Genomic DNA, 20554 nt, shown 5'->3' with positions numbered 1-20554 from the left:
CAAATTAAATATGTGATTGTGTTTTTAATGAAGCTCGAACTTCACCGCAGGTTGAACTGGCCATCTTCTTAATCTTAGCAGATGAACTAATAGACATTCGCCACTATGGTGTCTTGTCAAGTGAGTGCTGAGATTGCATTTGGTTGTATAACAACAATATTTTAGAATAGTTTTGCATATTCAACAAACAACTTTCGTTGTATCACCTTTTAAAAACCCAAAGTTTTCCCAAACTTTAGATTTATATTTCGCGGGAGGATTTGTTATTGCGACTGTGTTTTCCGCCATTTTGATTTTTACAAGAGCTACTATCTATTATATTTACATTCTAAATTTATAAAATTCTAGCGTAAAATGTTGTTTTATGTATTTAAATATGTATGTTTTATTAACTAAGCCTTATAACAAACTTTAAAATTCGGAAACAAAACGAAAAGGCGTTAAAATGTTGTTAATCTAAACCTACGAAACTAACGGTAATTACGGTCGTGCGCTATTTATAGTAACACACATGTCAAGACTACTGGACATCATTTGCGAAGTGTCATTGTTTCAAATAAAATTTAGTGTATAATTTAAAGTTCATAATATATTTGAGAACGCAAAAAAGAATCGTGAAAAATCGATTCGGCATCCCGCGATTCAATACAGGTATCGTGAGACGGTGAATCGCGATACATCGATTCAACGATATATCCTGCCAGCACTACTATAAAACATCAAATCTTAAATTGCCAAAGCTAGATTTATGAAATACACATTATTTCTAACAAGTCGAGGAAGGTATTCATTAAGACATCTGAACCGTTTTCATTAGCTATCACGTCACCCTAGATGAAACATGTATGCCCAGCAGGGACTTGTAGAACCTTGAGAAAGATATAAGCTTATAAAACAGAATGGTTTAACCTACACTTCTTCAGAGATAAGATACTGTATGCAATAAGTCTAAATTAATGTAGCTGTCATTCTTTCTTTCAATAGTAATGATTTTGCATCCATCTCCATGCATATGATTCAAACTTCTGATTTGCATTGATTTTATAGATTTGGTTCTAGCAATAAATTGAGATTGCTTAAAATTTATCTCGAGCATTTACTGAGGTAAATCGTCTTCATAAAAAAAAATATTATGATATAATAGTCAGCTGGACTAATTTGATTTAAGTGAAGAAATATTTGAAAAATTCATAGACAGTTTCAGTTTTATGGTTGTTACATTGTATGCTGGTATTGAAATATATTTACGAAATAAAAGCCAACTGTCTTTTAAAATATCCACATTTATCGATTGTAAACTCTCATATTTATTTTATTGATCCATCCAGCCAGCAACCATTTCATAAATTAAAATTTACATCAATGGATGTGTATTATGAAAAAAACTCACAATGTCCATATTTGGAATTGTAAAACTTATCTAACAAGATTACTGGTATATGTTTGATTATCTAAATCATGAGCAGGGTTGCAACAGTTGTCACAAACACAATCCATTTTTTATACAACCACATTTCTAATAATGTTGTTGGTCAGGTGTCCAAATTAGTTTATGGATGCTCTAGAGGATAAAGTTATTAACCAATTGACTTGAAAAGTTTAAGCAAATGTTATTTTTAAGTGCCCGTGTGGTGAGATAGGGTCTAAATACAGCTTTCATTGGCACTTGTCTTGGTGCATACAGTGTTAAATGCTTCCCTGCAATGCCTGCAAACAATTTGAGTTAAAAAAAAAAAATGGAAATAATCTTGATAAATCATATCTTTTGGATAAGAAAAAATCATTTTTGGAAATTTTGTTCACTGAAAAACTGATAGCTGTAGGATAACTTAAATTACAATATTTTAAGCATTATTTATGACATCAAACATAGTGATCAAAATAAACCTTTCTCTGAAAACATACTTAATAGACACGGTAATCAAATGGAAAATAAATCATTTTCTTAACGGACTAGTTATGATGTAGTTTAATAATAAATGAGATGAGATTCAGAACCAATTATGAAAAAAGGAGTATTTAAAGATGTGAAGTCACTTACAGCTAACAAAATTCAGCTAAATTTATCGAAATTATAACACCAGGTCAGGCAGGAACTGTTGATATTATATCTTTTCCAATAAAAACCTTTGAACCTTGAAAATACAGGAGAAAAAAAATATTATTCAAAGACAAAGCGAATGCAAAAAGTTCTCCTCTACCCCACAGCTTTGCTTCATATCAATTTGGTAACATAACACAGTGCATAGAAAACAGATACTTTTAAGATTGGTACAGTAGTTACATCTGAGGTGGGACATTCACATTTAAGTTGTTAGGGTGGAGTTTGTGGTTGTTTTCTATATTTTGATAGGATTGACTCGAGTCACTGGTTGTTGGTTATCTTTGATAATATTCACAACTGTCATTATCTTTTTGATGCATGTAAAAGATCCCTTGGCAGTTGGAATTCGATATAAAAGTAGGCAATAGTGCCACTGCCCGGGCAAAATTTCCCTCATAGCACACTGTATGGCGTATGCCCGTCTTCATTAGCCCAGCATAGGAGCAGAACAGTAAGACGTTAAACCCCATTTCATTTCATTTTGTGTAGTTTCTGCCATAACCCAGTAGCAGATCTAGACGCTGTGAATGGGTGGGGGGCACGGTTCCAAATCGAGGACGCCATCCACGATCATTGAAAGAAATAAACGAGGATGTAGTTTTTCTCACTTTATAATCTTTATGATGTTACTTTAAATTCCCTCAGGATCTAATTAAGTTCATGAAATATAGAAATACTGTGTGACCAGTGACTGAAACAAGAAGCTAGAACTATTTCTGACAAATAGCCACAGATTAGCAAATTGTCTGTAGAAGGCTGGTAGTTTATGATCAAAACAGACAGTAAGCCTGCATATTATATCCTACAGAATGCTTCATTTTGAATAAATAAAAAAACCTGTAATTCATCTATAATTAGAAGTACATGCAGAGCAATGGAAAATGGGTATATAAATGTATACTTGAGGATATTGATGTCATGATTAAACACAATGTATTCAACCCAGACATCTGTATGAAGAAATAGACTTTAATGTTGGCTGATTGAATCGGCACTGCAGCCCTTGGCCACTCTTTCTCTCACTTTCCCATTACTCTAGCAGCCTCCGTTGGTTGCCATGACGATATCACAATGGCTGCCACTTTAATTGATTGGAGGACAGCAATCAATTTCATACAATTACTATGCAGTCTCATGGATTTTGAACACACAGAGTGAACACCGGACTTTCCCTGTCCTTGTCATGAATTTTAGGAGTTAAAAGTAACATTTTTTAGCTGGATTAGATCTGAAGGAATTTTTTTATGGCTTTGATAATGGAAGCCTGTAGAAATGAGAAAATGGTAGCAGATGTAATTCCAATATGGTAGGAAAATCAGTGTGTCTGCTGATGAGTGCAAGTATTTTCTTGGGTCTGATTAGATAGGATATATTATTATTTGGAGTATGGATCATTGCTATATGTAGCAGGAGGGTTTCAGTGGGAGTACAGAAGACAATCAGTACTGGTTCAGTATACCTTACTGTTCCTGATACTGTTGGAACTTCTTTAAAAATCAAAGGTAGGATTATTTTTGGAATAAATTTTGGTTGGTTTTCTATTGATTTTTAATTGATAAATCACGCAAAGCTATGAGTAAATGGAATCTAATATTCCGATAATAAGAAAATTTCAAGTGATGAAATGTCAGGTCTTGTGCTGATATTGATTTCTGACATTAACTAGTGTGTGTTTTTTCTGGGTTTTTTTAATGTATTTTTATGTTAATTTATGACTGACCTTGGCAATCACATCAATGATTCAGAATGTAGAAAACACTGACAATATATTATTATTAATAATGAGTCTCGTTAATCTGAAAGTCAATAATCTTTCAACCATCTTTTATATTTCTGGTTTGAGTTCTCAATATCGTCATGTAATTAAAACACACATCTCTGATAATTAACTGTTATGCATCACGGCCGACAAGATTTTTTGTGTTGGTTGACATTTCCACATTCACGTGCAAACTAATTTTAATTGACAATTTGTTTACTGAAAGTTTCTGAAGCATTCAGAACATTGAGATATTCGTCAGTGTTCAATGAGTTCACAATACATGTTTATGTATATTTTTACTTGATCAGGAATTTGAATATAAGGCATGTATATATACAGGTGTTGGGGTTTATTCAGGTCGTTATTATTTATTTAAAGCTTAACCATTGATTGAATGAGTAATAATATGCCTCTAAGTAAGACTTAATGATTACACTGAATAATTAATGTGAATCTGAAGCTCCCTTATTAAACCTGTGCATGGGTTAATCACATATTTGATTGACCCATCCCATCTGGCTTTCTGATCAAGTAAATCCCTGGACTCAAAACAGATACATGGCTGTTTGATGACTGTTATGGTGAGCTCTTTAGTTATGGTGAGCTCTTTACCAATTAAGTAGCATCTAACTCTTTGTCTTAAATTGCTTCCAACCTATGTTTTACCAAACTCATCAGCAATAAATATTTGCTTGGCTGCCAATATCACTGAGAGGGATCACAGGCGTCTGTAATCTGGAAAATATTTCAAAAATAACATTAGGTCTAAGCTATATATGACTAAGGTGTGTAAAGTCTGTTACGACCATCTGGTCTGAATCCGATTTCTAATTCAAGGGCAAATAACTTGCATGAAACAGATTCTTTAAGTCAATTTATAACTGTCATCGAAGACTCGATTGTCTACCTAGCAAAAATTGGTGAATATTGCCACTGGCTGACGGAATCTAGAATTAGTGAACTTTGACCCCAATTATTTAATTCAAACTGTTTCTCACCTTGGTATTATTATATCAACTGAAAGAGAATCGGTTTCAGGCGAGTTATTTGCCCTTGAATTAGAAATCGGATTCAGATCACATGGTCGTAAAAGACTTTACACACCTTGGGATGTTATTTCCTTTGATCTCCCATGCATTTTGTGAAACGTATCACTCTGTTTTGACATCGTCAGAGGTTGATGTCTGATATCGACCCTAGGGACGATATCAAATATCACGTTCTCATGACGTCACAACAGGTTTACAGACTCTGCAATGAAAAGGGACACAAATTCTTTCTGTTAACATTTTATTCACTTATTGTACAATGTTGTCAAATGAATCGGACAACGAACTATGCCAGGCCCATGTTACTTTCTTTCTTTATATGAACATCAAGAACTTGTCTGAATTGTGTAGTATATCCACATCAATTTTATTCGTAATCTGTAAATGTGAAACTTTTACCATAACTAAATACGGAATTCGGTGGGTAATATTCATTTCATTTGCTTACTTCTAAGACGAATCTAGACATCCCAAAAATAAGATCTTATATACTCGTATCATCCAGCGCACACAGAATTTTTCACTCACTGTCGTGTTTATTATTCCATCACACTGTCCACTGTTAAAAAAGTTCACAGCCCACAGAATTCTGCATAAGGTATTTATGGGCACGGCATTGTTGGCACAATCACTGACGTCTTGTCACTCGAAATTGAAAAACGTTTATTATTTGTATCTTCCTCACAATCCGAAATATCCGAGTACATTAAATCCTTGTTAAATAATTTCTGCATAAATTCTGCACTTTGACAAGCTTTAAATAATTCTTTGTCAGAATCTACGTTTTCTTTTTCATCCATATTTTCTACAAACTGACTTGCGCGCATCAGTTCGTTGTCCGAATCTTTTGACAACATTGCACAAAATGAATGCCAGTTTGTGAACACGTTGTTACTAAAATGTAATGCATGTGCAACTTACGACTTGTTTTCTTAATTTTGTCATATCAGTCGCAGGGCCGATATGGGCTAAACCATTGTCTTATAGGTGAAATCAATTAGGGTAGATTTAACATTGATGTCGGTGTGTAAGACAAATATTACCCTAATACCCTCAGTCGATATGTGAAATAACGTCATATGGCTTAGGCCAAAGTTATTTTTGAAATATTTTCAATGTTACAGGCGCCTGTGAGAGGGATGACATCAGGCCGAGTTACTTGGTTCTCAATATCAACGTTTTTTCTTCTGCAAATTAAATTCTTAAACCATTTTTTTTTTAATTATTAAAAAAATAAATAAAGGTGTTGAAGTATATCTCGCTAAAAATGTAGTGTAAATGGGGACATAAAATAGGACACAGAGGCCTGTACCAGTTTGTATGTCTATGTCTGATGTAAACAATGCACGTTAGTAATGTCTTATGATGTGATGTGACAGTCACACGTATAACTATAATGGCTGTGCTCTTAAAGGTTGGTCATCTTGTACAGAGTTAAAAGAAGGCTTTCGCATTACTGCAGTGAAACAGAGGTTGCTGACATAACTGGTTACTCTACACTTAGTGTAATTTTATCAGATTGCAACCATGTTTGTTGATTGTAGATTGGTTTATCATGTTAGTTAGATATCGACAGATACAGGGATGTTCCCAGAAATAAAAAAGCTCCTGGTGTGTTGACTTTTCAATTTCTGATTAACCCTTTTAGTTACTTAAATCGCAAAGAATGTCAAATTACTGCTTTACTGTATATGTATGTGACATTGTGATGTCATATGATATGTTTTGTTTATTTTGTATAAAACTGAATGGACAATTAGATGGCTTGGAAAAGCTTGTTAAAGTTTTCTTAAGTGGAAGAGAAGATTGATTGTTGTTAATATTATCCATTTTTTTATGAACCAATTTATCTTTTAAAATCTATCAGTTCTAACTTTCGTTCCTTGATGAAAAAACCCAAGCCCACACAAGTGGATTAGCAGGTTTTTTTTCCTTGTGAAGATTAATCCATATAAATAAATTAGAATCCGCATTTAAATGGAAAAAAAATTAAATTATTTTAAATAAAATTCACAAAGACCTATTTAGTTAGACCTACTTAGAAGGAACAGACAAAGATTTTTATTTCAATGCCCATTCTCAAAACTGAACCGGAGATGGACAGTATTGCTTATAATTCATATCAAGTCTTGTAGACATCAATCATTTCAGAAGTGGAAGGTAATGTCTGTTTTTTCAGTACACATCAAAAGCAACCATTGTTTAATATTTTATACTGCTTTCAAAACTGACGACTGTCACTATTTTTTGTGATCATTAAACTAAATCTGATAGTAGGCCTACTCTATGCAAAAGATACAGTGTGAACTTCACAACAGGATAAAATAAAACACAACAAAATATGAATAATACATGTACGGTTGTCTACAATCTGTTCCTACATGTAATAATATTGTATCAAAAAGTTACCATCTGTGGATATACCGTAGTATGTGCCAAGAAAATTAATTGATTTATAATACATTTTTTTTTTTTTTTTGGTTATTTGTCTGCTGTCGAATACATCTATACTTCTATGCTATAAGGATAGGTTGTCAGACAAAGAAAAGTCATTGATTTTCACTAATCTGAATAACTTTATAGTTATACAGCAGACTTTTTTTCCATCATACAGGATAGGGTTCCCATGCCTCCCTTGTATATTCAGAGTTGATTGTAGATTGGTGTTAGTGTTCCTTTAGGCGTAACAAAAAAACCTAAAAAAAATCATCACAATAGGATGACGCTAATGTGGTCAACCACCATTTGCTAGTGTAGGATTGCCATTTGGTACAAAATATATTTTTAAAAAAAAATGTTTCAGCTATTATTTTGTCTTATATTTCAGGAAATAGTTATTAGTTACATAAAAGTGATTATATTAATAATTACTTTTTATCTACGATAAAATGGAACAGCCATTTTGTCAGACAGTTTCAGTCCGCTTTTCACGAAATTAGACTCGACCGTTATTAGGGTGTAACATTGATATACTTCAATGTTTTTATATGCCCACATTTTCATATGGACGTATTATGCCCTCGCCCCTGTCCGTTCGTCCACAATGTGTTTGTGGACACTCTTCAGGTCACAATTTTTATCCAATTTTTACGAAACTTGAAATATAGGTCTATCTCTCCAAGATCTCGGTTCCTTTCGATATTGGCATGTATCGTACCATAACTTCATGGATTATGGACACTCTAGAAGTAACAATTTTCACCCGATTTTGATAAAATGTGAAATTGAAATGTATGTTAATAACCCAAAGATCTTGGTTCCTTTCAATACTTGCGCATATTGGATCGTAACTTCCTGAATTATAGGCCCTGATTGTACGAAAAACCACGTTTTTAGCTTGTGGTCCCTCTAGAGGTCACAATTATTATCTGATTTAAAAAAAAAAACCTTAAAATATATCACCGTTACACCATAATGTTGGTTGAGTTCGATTTTCGTGAAAATAATATCAAAACTGCTGGACAAAATGGCCGCCCCTCGTACGAAATAGTGTAAACATCTGGTATATCAAGGTTGTTTTATGCCCCCTGATTGTACAAAAAGTCTCCTTTTTGGCTTGTGGTCACTCTAGAGGTCACAATTACTATCCGATTTTTAAAAAAAAAAATCGTTGAGTTTGAATTTCGTGAAAATTGTACAAAATCTGCTGGACAAAATGGCTGCTCCTGGTATGCAAATAGTGTAAACATCTGGTATATCAAGGTTGTGGGGCCTCTAGAGGTCACAATTTTGATCCGATTTTGATGAAACTTGAAATGCATGTTTATAAGCTAAAGATCTTGATTCCTTTCAATATTTCCGCATATCTGAGGGTAACTTCCTGAATTATGACCTCGAAAAATCACATTTTTAGCTTGTGGAGACTCTAGAGGTCCCAAATTTTTTATCTGATTTTAAAAACCATTCTACCATAATGAAGGTTTAATTCGAATGTCGAATGGGAAAATCGAAATGAAACTCTTTGTAGGCAAATTTTGTAAAAGTATGTAATACGTAGGTTGTGGACCCTCTAGAGGTCACAATTTTTATCTTTATATCCTAAAGATCTCAGTCCCTTTTAATATTTGCACACTTCAGACCATAATTTTCTGGATTATGGCCCCTGATTGCTACGAAAAATCACTTTTGTTTTTAGCTTGTTCTCTATCCCTCTCTTGCAAAATATGGGCGTATCTTGCCTGGCAACGGCTGGTTTTAAATTTGATAAAAATTGTGAACTCGAGAGGGACCGCAAGCTAAAACCGTGGATTTTCGTACAATCAGGGGCCATAATCCAGGTTGTTACAGTTCGATTTGCGTGAATATCGAAAAGAACCAAGATTTATGGATTTTATACATACATTTCAAGTTTCATCAAAATCGGGTCAAAATTGTGACTTAGATGTTTACACTATTTGCGTGCCAGGAGTGGACATTTTGTCCAGCAGATTTGGTACTATTTTCACGAAATTCGAACTCTACTGGACAAAATCTGCAGGACAAAATGGCCACTCCTGGTATGCAAATAGGTGTACTATTTTCACGAAATTTAAACTGAACCGGTGATATATTTTAATGAGTTTTTTTTTAACATCGGATGATAATTGTGACCTCTAGAGGGACCACAAGGTAAAAACACGATTTTTCAAACAATTAGGGGCCATAAAACAACCTTGATATACCAGATGTTTACACTATTTGCGTACAAGGAGTGACCATTTTGTAGGGCAGTTTAGGTTGGATTTTCACAAAATTTGAACTCATCATTAGGGTGTAACGGTGATATATTTGAAAGGTTTTTAAAATTGAATACAAATTGTGACTTCTACTTCTAGAGGGTCCACAAGCTAAAAATGCGATTTTTCATATTTTCATGACTATGGTTGGCCACATAAACATTGTCGAAAATTCATGAATTTTTGACCAGTGTAGTTTCTCTTAGTGTAACATTTAGTGTAATCTACAACAATGTAGGCCTTCAGTTAAAAAAAAAAAAAGTAGGGGGTTGTGGGCACTATAACAGGATCTAATCGCTGCTCACATAATCTTCTCTCATCGTCATTTCTTTTTTTGAGGAAAATACATTTCTGGCTTGAGAACCTGATAAAGCACGATGAGAACCACCCAGGGGATTGGGATGATCTAGTGGTCTAGAGTGTCGCGCCTCAAGCTCTAGCTGGCCGGTCACCTTTGGCTTGCTGTCTGTGGCTAGGAGAAAGGGGTGCCTTCCCAACCTCCTGGGTTTACTCCGGGTACTCCGGTTTCCTCCAACAGGAAAGACCCCTTTGCATGCTCTAAAATAATAAAAATAAGAATTGTCTGCGATATCACTTTCGGAAGAAGAACAACAACTCAGGGTACTTACTATAAATGAAAATTATAAATAAAACTTGATTACATAATTTCAATTTGTATGAAAGATATTAACACTTGCAACATCTATGGTATGCACATTTATCCTAACATGTTTGTTGTCTGAAGAGAAAAATATAGGAATATTACCTCTTAAGCTTATAATTGATATTAAATGACTTAATGATGAAGTATTATAATCATATGAATAATAGCAACAAATAATATCCTTGCATAATGTTTATTCAGGTCTTCGTGAACTTAGACTGTGGCCGTGTGGATGTTCTAGACCTTAAAGTTATCATCTGATTGACATATATGTCCATAAGACAAAGTCTATTGTTTTTCAACAATTTCTGATTGTCCCCCGCCTTTTGACAAAAGCAGAGGACTATTAAAATGGATTCGGCCGTCTGTCCGGCACACTTTTTGGGACACAATAACTCTCCTTCTAATTGAGCTAGAATGTTCAAACTTGGTGTAGGTGTTTATTAGGTCAATGCCTTGATGGAGTGCGAAGATGAGCATTTTCTGCTTAGGGTAAGCAGAGATAAGCAATTTGATTGGTTGATGCTTTGGGAAACGATAACTTTAGTTCTAATTAAGTGAGAGTGAGGAAACTTGGTGTATAGCTTTATTACATCAATACCTTGACTAAGTTTGATAATGAACATTTTCTGCTCAGGGTAAGCAGAGCGATAAGCAATTTGATTGATTGAGTCCTTGGAACACAATAACTTTCTTTCTAATTGAGGTAGAATGTTCAAACTTGGTGTAGGTGTTCATTAGGTGAATGTCTTGATGGAGTTCGATGATGAACATTGTCTGCTTACGGTAAGCAGAGATAAGAAATCTGATTGGTTGATGCTTCGGGGCACGATAACTTTGGTTATAATGAAGTCAGAACGATGAAACTCTGAATATAGATTCATTATATCATTGCCTTGACTAAGTTCGATGGTGAGAATTTTCTACTTAGGCTAAGGAGCAATTTGATTGGTTAAGACTTATGAACATAACAACTCTGTGTTAAATTGAGGTAGAATGTTTAAACTTGATGTTCATTAGGTGAATCTCTTGACTGAGTTCAATGATTAACATTTTGAGCTGAAGTTAAGCAGAGCAAATCAATTTCATTGGTTGAAGCATTAGGACCAGATAATCTTGATTCTATCTGATAGAGAGTGATGAAACTTAGTGCATAGTTTGATTGCTCGATCCTTTTGAAAAAAATGATAATACACTCAATCATGATTTAATATGAAGATACAAATTGTTAGTCGGCGCCGACATTGTATCCATATGTGTGATGGTTAGCGCATGCACGTTGTATCATAAGGTCTGTCATTGAGTCAGCTGGCGTGGTTTGGATTCCCCGGTTGTATGTGACAAGGAGTAGGGTCACCTGTCCAACCTCATGGGTTTTCTCCAGGTCCTCTGGTTACCTCCCACTACTAAAGACCCATACGCTCAAGCGAATTATTGAAATAAAATTAAACTATATGTCCGTTCCGAAATGACCTAGTTTGTGCCGAGTGGAGTTAAAACCCCATTTATCTCTCTCTCTTGTTTTCCACTCCATGTGAATTATGGTTGGTCACCCAAAATAAGGTTATAAATCACTACCAGGAAGGAGACTGGGGTGATCTCAGAACCAGGATGAGAGCATATTTTTTTGCCAGATTTCTGTCATGGAGATTAAAGGGTAGCAGAATGAGATGCGAAATGCAACATTTTATTTTTGTAGCCAGTACGTGTGCACGCTGTATCATAAAGTCTGTCATTGAGTCAACTGGCGTGGTTTCGAATCCCCGGTTGTACGTGGCAAGGAGTAGGGTCGCCTGTCCAACCTCGTGGGTTTTCTCCGGGTCCTCCGGTTTCTTCCCACTGCTAAAGACCCCTACGCGCAAGCGAATTATTGAAATAAAATTAAACCATATGTTAGTCCCAAAATGACCTAGTTTGTGTCGAGTGGATGTTAAACTCCATCTCTCTCTCTCTCTCTCTCTCTTGTAGCCAGTATATTAGTACTAGAAAGTATTGAGACATGATATTGTGACTGGTACCGTTATAGAGAGCCTCAGTTATCGAGAGAGCCTCAGTTATCGGTGCAATAAGCTATTTGATTGGTGAGGCTTTTTACAAATGATAAATGCGCAACCTATTTGCAGCCTCACTGTTGGCTTGTTCACATAGCAAAGAATATGTGATGTACTTAGGTACTCAATACAATTAACAATTATAGTAAACAAATAACAGATTTTAAACAGTTTGCATTCATTGTTTAGAAAGAATCTCTGCCATTTCATGGATGAATCCTTCCATGTGTATATGATTCTGAACTCTCGTATATACGCTGATTGACTATAAAACATTATGTTTAAATGGCCTGTCGATGTGACAATTCGTGTCCATAGATGAATGACTAAGAAAATTTAAAACATGTTTGAATTAATTGTGCAATAAAGGTTTTTTTTTGGTTTTTTTTAATGCAAGTGTTTAGGACATTTGTGGTTTCATTCTAGATTCTTATGATGTGATTAATGGTTTGGAAAGGTTGAACATGAACATATGTGTTAAAGAGTATTGAATAAAGTTGACTAATAGTTGAGTGATTAGCATAACTTGCTAGTGTTGTACTATGACCAGGTCTTTTAGTTTATTGACTGCTGTGTTGTAAGGCTAGTCACTGGATATTGATGCAAATTGTTGCCATTATCAGTAATACAATAGGCCAGTGGTAGGAATTTATTACTGCCCCTGGGAATCAGTTCTTGCATGCAAACCAGTAGAGAACACTGCTACTAAGTGATGGATAAGGAAAACTAATGACCTCTGTGGAATTCTTGTGGGAATCTGAAGTTGATGTTTGGAATACTGGTGGGTAATACATTATTACATATGTCAGGCAAATGTTAGTGTGAAAATAAAAAAAATGTTAAACCTGTACCATCTGTCAGTCTGAAAATATATCATTGCATGGTATTTATAGCTACAACTAAACTATGTGTACTATATATATACACTTAGGAATACTGATAACATGTGCATGTTTGCAATTTGGGAAATAATCGTATTTTAATAGAGGAAATGTAAGATACATGACATTAGAAATCAGTTCTAGATATTGGAGGAGTAAGAAACTATGAAGTTTTAGATCGCAAAATGTATTGTTCCTTATAAAATAGAAATTGATGGGATATTGTCTTATTATTTTTTTTAAGAGAAAAATAAGTTCATCCCAAAATTAGGAAGTTGCATCTTTCAAAGAAACTTATCCGTTTTTCCAATAAAACTTAGAACGTAATTTAAAATCAAAGAAATAAAATACTATACAAATAATGGGGTTTATAAAACATAAAATATGAATTTTTGTTAGGGATTGTCTTATCATGTGATGGGATTATAAAGGATTGTTCACAGTTTTTCATGATGTGGTTGTGGTGGATTAATCAAAAATCATTTATGGTTATTTTAATGTGAGCAGGTAGGAGTCATTTGGTTATATTTGGACCATTTATATAATTAAGATATGAACACCAGTTCACTTGTTAATTATTCTAATAGAATAATTAACAAGTTAACTGAAAGTGTTATTGTATATTATTTATTACTGCATGTATATTCAGTCTTTATTTTACTAGATTTATGTGAGTGTAATGATGGATCATCAAAGAGGTTGAATAAATTGAATCTGTAGTTCAGGCGTGCACATAAAAGAACCCTTGACTGTTGGAATTAAGGGAGGAAGTAGTTCTGCTATCTGGGCAAAATTTCACACTGGATGGCACATGCTTGTCTTCATTAGACCAGTTGGTGTAGAGAAGAAGGATGTTAAACCCCATCCCATTTCTAAAATTAGGGAAAACATTAATATTGGAAACCTTTATTTTTAATAATTGACTATGAATTTGGGTTGATATATCGAGTGGGTTTCAAAAAGCGAACTGTGTGTTAATAATTTATGATTGCTGAAAGATTGTGGTGTTGTAATATAGACATGCTTTTACAGATTTTGTTAAATTGTTATCCAGAAGATTATTACTTTGATCTTGTAGAATTTTATGGTTCTCTGTTTTTCTTCCTCTTACGATTATACAGATAAATGTGATAAGTGCCAAACTAATGCCGATTTTTGTCTTTAATACCCAATGATAGAAGGAAAGCGATCGTCTTTTAGCACATCTAGTGGGATTAGGGTTACTCACAGTATAGTTTTTCTATTGATTTTACATCACAATGATAATTCCTTCCCTGATTGATGGCTTGTTTCATTTTTTTCCCCTTACTTGGAGTTGCAAGAATATAGGATATTGTCTGCTTGCTAACAAATATAGGCCTAGTATTACATTATAAATCACTTCTCATTAGATAGCTGTCATATTAATTCAACCAGTTGCCTTTGAAGTTTGTTGATTATTCTTTGATTAGCCAAGAGAAAAACAAGTTTTACTGAAAGATAATGTCCTGTATGAAAACCTTAATTTATAGAGTAGCTTTTTTTTTATTACTGTTTATTTCTTTTTTTCTCAGATTGCTGTGATATACTTACTTGATGTTTAAAGTAGTAATTTTTATCAAAATATCGGCGTCTCGCCAACAAATTTTAATCAGTGACCGGTACCTTAATTTACCACATGATAGGAAAGATACTGTGAAAATAAGTTATTTCCGTCATTGAAGGCAGCAATGACCATTTTGTACTATCAGAGATAACTGCTCTTTAACAAATTTGAAAGATGACCTACGAGACTACACAGATTGTTATAGAAAATACACTGTAGACTGAATGATTGAGTCAAGTAAACCATTGTAGTCCTAAAATGAGATACTATTTCTTCATTAATGTTCCATATTCAGTTATCTTCAGTACTGTTCCATATGTAGTTATCTTTTTAAGTATTGATTGCATGTCATAATATAACCCATTTAGATCTTTTAATAATAACTGGATTAAATCCATTTAAAAATATTGACCCTAGTATTTATGGAAATGTAGGTTAGTTATATATTAATTGCTTTGTACTAAATTTATGTATATTAAAGCAAGTTATAACTATAATATTGATCAGTAAGGGTATAAATTATTGTGAAGATTACAATATGAGCCAGAGTTGAACATACCTTAGGAATTCATTTTGCTTGAATAAACCAAGAAAATTGCATAGTGAATATTGATACGGTATTACAGTTTATTAAGAGCAAATAGAAGAAATTAGAATGAAATGACAAGAAATTGTTCATTATTGTATTCATGACTTGGGAAGGTTATTACTGATATCTGGTACATTTGTAGGCACGTGTCCAGAGGGCGCAGAGCTCCCCCTGCGGGTGCAAAGCATATTTTTTCTCTCCTACTTTCATGGAAATAATGCTGTTTTGGCTCACTCCACTGTAAATATCTTATACATGTATGCACCTAAATGAACAGAAATATTGTCTCAAAGCTTCTGATTTTATCAATTCAAGGGTAGTAACCCCCAAACTATCGCCAAACTTGACGATGTCTCCACCTTGAACCCCCCCTACGACTCAAATTCCTGGGTACGCCACTGTTTTGATTCCAATAATAAAGGATGTTTTCAGTCTGTATTCTAGAATTTGGTGATTGTGATGAGATTGCATTTTGTTTGAAGGGGTGTTTATAAGTCAGATTGATTGTCATTTGAAGAGATGCTTGTACACTTAACATCCTCTTACTCATATCATAAGATGTCAACCTTACAACAACTGTTACATTTATACACTCAATATGTAACAGAAGATATTGACCTTAAAGGGAAAAGCCTTTTAAGAAGACATTTTTATATGCCCACATTTTCATGTGGATGTATATTGTCGTCGCCTCTGTCCGTCCACAATTTGTTTGTGGACACTTTACAGGTCCCAATTTTTATCCAATTTTGACGAAACTTAAAATATACGTCAATCGCCCAAAAATCTTGGTTCCTTTCGATATTGGCATATATCGGATGATAACTTCATGGATTATGGCCCCTGATTGTTCGAAAAATCACGTTTTTAGCTTGTTGACACTCTAGAGGTCACAATTTTCATCTGATTTTGATGAAACTTGAAATGCATCTTTATAACCCAAAAATCTTGGTTCTTTTCGATAATCACGCATATCGGATCGTAACTTCCTGAATTATGGCCCCTTGTATGCAAATATTGTAAATATATGGTATATCAAGGTTGTAGACCCTCTAGAGGACACAATTTTGATCCGATTTTGATGAAACATGAAATTCATGGTTATTACCCAAAGATCTTGGTTCCTTATGCACGCATGATATCGGATCCTGAATTATGGCCCTTGATTTTACGAAAAATCGCTTCTTTTTTTGAGCTTGTTCTCTGTCCATCTCATGCAAAATGTGGGCATATCTTGCATGGCAACCGCTTGTTCTGATATGAATTTATATTTTTCTAAAAAGTAACGCAGGTTTCCTAACTTTTTCTTATTTAATTAAAGGATGTAACAAATTTCCTCAACTCAAGCAATGTTACATTTTCCTATTGATTTGTTTCATTGAAAGTTTGGTTTATTATTTTTGGCCTCTCCTTTAAATGACCACAAGTCATTTTATTGGATCTAAGAGTTCATCTATTCCTGTAATTGTATTCTACATAGCCAGTGTAAATGGAGAAACATCTGGTAGTGCACAAGGATTGATTTAAACAAAGTTTTTTTGTGAGTGTGGCATGTGTACATTCGTACTAGTTCAGTATTAATATTTTTTTAAAAAGATATAATTAAATGGGATTAACTTCTTTAATCCAACGATGCAAGAAATTTAATAGTAGTATTTGAGATTTTTTAAGGTAAATACAAATCTTGTTTTTTGTTCTAATATGCTAAAAGATTTACACAATTGCGCAATTTGACATTTTTTGTATGGATAGGAGTTTGAATTTTCGTACAGTATTAGTAATATTCATTTTGTATTAATTTCATTGCTTAAGATACATTTTAATGATTCATTTTTATGAATAAAAAGCATATTTCACTACATTTAAACGAATTTTTGTGTTTGTAAGGCATATCAATTGATCATTAGCCTTTAATAAATGTTATTAGATACCGTAGTTTGAGACATTGTTCAGATATTGATTTACATGTAAATTGCTTTTGTATTATTAAACTTAAAAAAAAAACCTGGTTATATTTTGATTCATCTTCACAAGATTTTTTCTAATGTTTTTTTTTTCCAAACAGTGTCTGTATAGTGATGTCAGCATGCACGAATGATGTCAACTAATTAGGGAAAATACAATCTAGCCTGCTTGTGTCTCAACTCGCTGCAATTAATGAATTATTGAAATAGATATTATATAATAACCTTTACTTTATTTAAGTTTGTCAGTTTGTGTACCTGTATTTCCAAATATGTGGCTTGTTGAACTTATTTCTGTTTCGCTTTCTTGTTGTCAGATGATTTAGTTCTGATTATTTTCAAATGTAATGGAAATTTTTTATCATGTTTGTATTTATTTTCATGTTCTCTTCAGTGGACTATCACTTTAAAATGCACTATTACTATGCCGAAAATGAAAGGTTAATCAGCAATATTAAAATCAAATTTCATATTCATACAAAAAAAAATATATATGTATAAGGAAGCAAAAATTGGTTCAGGATTTATATGTTAATCACAGCTACAGTAATGCAGACACAATTTATTAAATTTAATTATTTTTTTGGGGGGGGTCTATATAAATAATTCATAACTAACAGAATCAGTAAAATTACCTTTTATTAAATGTAATATATATATATCTCTATCTTCAGTAAATAGGTCAGTATTTACATAAAGAAAAAATTGAGACTGAAAAGTGTTATTTAGATAGCAATTTATTTGAAGATTAAAACATAGAAATTGTAGGTTACATTTTGTTATAAAAAAAATTGTAAAATTGATATTTTATTGACCAATATGTTGTTTGTTGAGAGTACTTTTGATTGTGGATGGTCTTTGCTGTGTATTTTTGTCCCCCGCCTTTCGAAGAAAGCAGGGGACTATTAAAATGGGTTCGTCCGTCTGTCTGTCTGTCCGTCACACTTTTTGGGACACAATAACTCTCTTCCTAATTGAGCTAGAATGTTCAAACTTGGTGTATGTGTTTATTAGGTCAATGCCTTGATGGAGTTCGAAGATGAGCATTTTCCGCTTAGGGTAAGCAGAGATAAGCAATTTGATTGGTTGATGCTTTGGGACACGATAACTCTCTTCCTAATTGGGCTAGAATGTTCAAACTTGGTGTATGTGTTGATTAGGTCAATGCCTTGTTCTAATTGGGCTAGAATGTTCAAACTTGGTGTAGGTGTTTATTAGGTCAATGCCTTGATGGAGTTCGAAGATGAGCATTTTCTGCTTAGGGTAAGCAGCGATAAGCAATTTGATTGGTTGATGCTTTGGGACACGATAACTTGAGTTCTAATTAAGTGAGAGTGATGAAACTTGGTGTATAGTTTTATTACATCAATACCTTGACTAAGTTCGATAATAAGCATTTTCTGCTTATGGGTAAGCAGAGCGATAAGCAATTTGATTGGGTGAGACTTTGGAACACATTAACTCTCCTTCTAATTGAGCTAGAATGTTCAAACTTGGTGTAGGTGTTTATTAGGTGAATGCCTTGATAGAGTTCGAAGATGAGCATTTTCTGCTAAGGGTAAGCAGAGATAAGCAATTTGATTGGTCGATGCTTTGGGACACGATAACTTTAGTTCTAATTAAGTGAGAGTGGGGACACTTAGTGTATAGGTTTATCTCATCAATACCTTGAGTAAGTTCCATTAAATAAGCATTTTCTGCTTATGGGTAAGCAGAGCGATAAGCAATTTGATTGGTCGAGACTTTGGAACACAACTCTCCTTCTAATTGAGGAAGAATGTTCATACTTGGTGTAGGCATTCATTAGGTGAATGTCTTGATGGAGTTCGATGATAAAGCTTGTCTGCTTACGGTCAGCAGAGATAAGCAATCTGATTGGTTGATAACTTTGGTTTTAATTAAGTGAGAGTGATGAAACTCTGAGTATAGATTCGTTATATCAATACCTTGACTAAGTTTGTTAATGAGAATTTTCTGCTTAGGCTAAGGATCGATAACTTTGATTCTATATGATAGAGAGTGATCAAACTTAGTGTATAGGTGATAATTTGTTTGATTGCTTGATACTTTTGAAAAAAAATAAATGTGCGATTAATGAATATGTGTCATCTATTTATTTTGGGATTTCGGCGGGGGACATCAGCCTCACTGTTGGCTTGTGGAATATTGTCCTATTGATAATTGTTGTAAGAGAAATATTACCAAGGCAGATGATGACATAATAAAGGGATATGTGTGAAAAATAGATACATTAAATGTGTGAAAAATAGACTAACATGTAAAAAAATTGTGTAATAAATAGACTAACATGTGAGAAAATTGTGTAATAAAATAATTGTCAGATATAGTGCATTGCATTTGGCATTATTTATTACATATTTTCAAACTTTCTACATCCTGGTATGTTTTAACACTAGTGGATATGTTAATAATGTAATTTATGCATATTCTGGAATTACATTATACCAGTAAACTGAAATATCTTATTAACCTTCCATATGGTTCAGTTAACTTCCCTAGTTTACTATGATCCAAATGAGTCGAAAGTCATTATATTGCCAATTCTTACATCAAACTTTTGGTCTGGAGCCAATGGATTGCTAAGTTTATCATGATTTTGTTATGAACACTTAGACCTATGTATATAATTAAACTAGCTTAGTAAGCAGATCTTGGAGAAGTCAAAGTTCCTCAAAAAAGAAACAGTATGAAAAAAATTGACATTAACAGAGAAAGATTAGAGTGCAATATTTACATGACATACTTGGTGACAGTAGTAGAAACCTTAATTATGATGTACTGTTTCTTTTATGTGTTGTGTACATACATGTATTTATTTCTAATGTCTAAAGTCGATATGCCAGCATATATTAGAGACTTTTATGTAATGTTTGTGGGGTATTATGTTGATATTTATTGTATTATGATGACTTGTGTAATGGTAACACATGTTATTAATGATGTTTTAAGGGGATAGGACTAGAAGTCATTTATATATCAACTGTCACAATTGTAAGACAGGCATTGTTTAGGTTTAGATCTGACCTTTTCTCACTATGTATCTTAAAGTGATCTTGCATAAATTTCAATTTGAAGAAGAAAACAGTTCACAAAGAAATTATGACAACTTAAATTTATTTTGATATTGTTTTGATGTACATGGATTAAGATAGTATTTGATTATTGTTAC

At 33.5% G+C, this 20554-nt stretch overlaps 1 protein-coding gene across 8 annotated transcripts in view; it reads left to right on the top strand.

Moving 5' to 3' along the window:
- The window catches only part of LOC126826646 (plasma membrane calcium-transporting ATPase 2), a 119648-nt gene that overhangs the window by 50208 nt on the left and 48886 nt on the right, over window positions 1–20554 (top strand). Inside the window, exon 1 of one of the 8 annotated variants that reach the window (XM_050555616.2) lies at window positions 3585–3606. The exons of 6 other annotated variants lie outside the window; for them this stretch is intronic. The gene's annotated coding sequence lies outside the window, so the exon portion shown is untranslated. Of the gene's footprint in view, window positions 1–3584; window positions 3607–13023; window positions 13127–20554 lie in introns of those variants that run through there. One more of the 8 variants, XM_050555615.2, reaches the window with a different exon arrangement.

This window comes from Patella vulgata, chromosome 7, assembly GCF_932274485.2.
Source record: "Patella vulgata chromosome 7, xgPatVulg1.2, whole genome shotgun sequence".
Lineage (NCBI taxonomy): Eukaryota > Metazoa > Mollusca > Gastropoda > Patellidae > Patella > Patella vulgata.
The sequence above is the reverse complement of the archived record's forward strand: the minus strand, read 5'-3'. Positions and strand labels throughout refer to the sequence as shown.